Source organism: Arachis ipaensis, chromosome B05 (assembly GCF_000816755.2).
Source record: "Arachis ipaensis cultivar K30076 chromosome B05, Araip1.1, whole genome shotgun sequence".
In the NCBI taxonomy this organism is placed as follows: domain Eukaryota; kingdom Viridiplantae; phylum Streptophyta; class Magnoliopsida; order Fabales; family Fabaceae; genus Arachis; species Arachis ipaensis.
In genome coordinates this window covers 7133639-7136152 of record NC_029789.2, presented here as the reverse complement: position 1 = coordinate 7136152, position 2514 = coordinate 7133639, and positions in this window count along the sequence as shown.

The window sequence follows — 2514 nt, the reverse complement described above, 5'->3', positions numbered from 1 at the left end:
TAAAAAAAATGTTAGACGAGCTAATCCGGTCGGTCCATCAACCCGTCATAAAAAAAAAAGGATGAGCTAACATTTTAAGTCCATTTCATTTGGCGGGTGTTGGCCGACCGCCTTATTTTTGGGCAGATTTTGGTGGAGTCGGACTATCTATTTGTTCACTCCTAAACTTGAAAGAATAGAGTATTATTATATGTGAACAGTTTTATTAAAATTTTGATATAATAAATAATTAACAAAAAAGAACTTTATATTTTATTTTAATTTCTTAAATTTGAGTAAGTATTTTAAAGGTATTTGCTAGCAAAATGCTATATATGTATTTACAACTTTATTGTTGTTCAATTAAGTAATGCGTGAAAGAGGGTTTATTTACATGCTTTATACTAATTAATAATTTTGTATGCGCGTGTGTATATATATCGTGCTGAAATTAATTTTTTATGTAACAAATATGGACAATAGAAAATAAATTGTGATTTTTATAAATTATCCCTCTCCAAAAAAAAAAAGAGCTAACTTTTTAAGTTAGGGGAACCAATAATTCTAAATCTAAAGCTTATAGGATGAATCTTGCTATATATGAATACTAAAAATTAATTATATATTTAGTATTGTTGAAAATTTCTATTTATTATAATTTTAAAAAATTGAATTATTTTATTATGATAGATTTTATTATTTTAATAATTAATTATTTTTTAAAATAATATATAAATCATAGATAAAAAAAAAAAAAAAACATGAAAATCAAATTTTGAAAGGAATTTTTTTTTAACATCAAAATTATTCTACTGATCATTATTATACATTGATGTCTATTATATTGTTCTAAAATTTTAGTGTAATGCCTTATATTAACATCCAAATTCTTTTTTATATTGTATTATTGAGCATCAATAAATGTTTCGTTATTCATCAAATAGTTAGCTTATGATGTTCTTAATAAGTACAAAATTGGAAGAGTTATTCCTTCACATTGTAGTGTTTATTTATCTTTACATATTTGTGTGGGTTCTATTAAAAAATATACAATAATTTGGGGGGGATCAATTACAAGATAAGTATGGGTAAATTGAATGAATAAAAAATAAGATGAAAACTCAGGTGAAGTGGACTTCACGTGAAATTGATATCTGAGAGTCATTAGATTTCGATTGCACTTGAATTTCCACCATAGGAGACTATATCTATATCTTTGATTTCAAAATTAATCACGATGCATGGTCACCCGTCGGGCCTGCCACATTAATGGCAACTTGGCATTATTCTTGCCATGAAGCATAACCGGCATTAATCACACTGACTCGAGAGAGTAACTGGCCAACTGCTTCTTAATAAAATAGCTATCAGGGTCCAGGGGATGGAGATGGGACCATATATAATGCGCAATACGTAACGTGAACATTGAGCACTGCAACAACAAGAAGAAAATGAAAGCATCAGTAACATTGGCTTTTTGTCTATGGTTGGAATTACTCCTAGATTGGATATTTTGGTCGCGACACATGGTTGCCCTGCTCCTTAGGTTACTGCTTTTCTAGAGAAACGAATTAAGCTAGAAACCAAAGAAATAGTTTGTCCGGCGACGCTAAATTATTATTCGGTGCTTATTTTGACTCATGATCTTAATTATGAATGTGTTTAAGATTCAAACCTAACTAGTAAGATTAGTATGACTTTTTAGATTGAAGAAGGTTGTTAGTTGAAATAAATATATAGCTAGGTGTTTTGGAGATTACTTGATATTGATGATTTGGATTTAAACACGAGGTCCAGATTTTTTCTGGTGATAGATCCAATGTCTCCACCGATGAAAGAAGTGAAGTCGTCCAAGATCTTTGAGTGAAGACGGAGTGGTATTTATAAGACTCTAGATTTTTGAAAATTAAGATAATAAGTTATTTATGATTTATTATATTTATTTAAAATTATATTTTTAGAGATTTTTATATATAAATAGGAAGGACAATTTCTCAACTATAATTTAAAGTTTTAGAAATTCAGAAATAATGAGAATTTTATATGTTTTAATTTAAATATATTGACTTTGAACCTTATTTTATAAATAAAGGAGAATTAATTTAATTATTTTTAATTTTTATTGAATTAATATTTAATTGAAAATAATTTACAAGTTGATAATTAAATAGTATTTTAAAGATAATTATTTTGTATTTAATTTAGTTTTAAATTATTACTCTACTATTTTATTTTTATTAAAATCCATACTTTATCAAACCCTAATTTCTACCACAAACCCTAACCCTAACAACACACTCACACTCTCACTCTCACTCCCTCTCTCACACACACACACGTCACCACCCCCCTACACCCAACGACCAGAAAAGAAAAGAGAAGGGGAAAGAGGGAAGGGGAGACCAAGAAAGAAGAAGAAAAGGGAAGAAAAGGAGAATGGAGCAGACGACGCCGGCAGATGGGTGTCGCCGTCGTCGTCGCCAACAGTGGAGGAGAGAGAGAGAGAGAGAGAGAGAGAGAGAGAGAGAGAGAGAG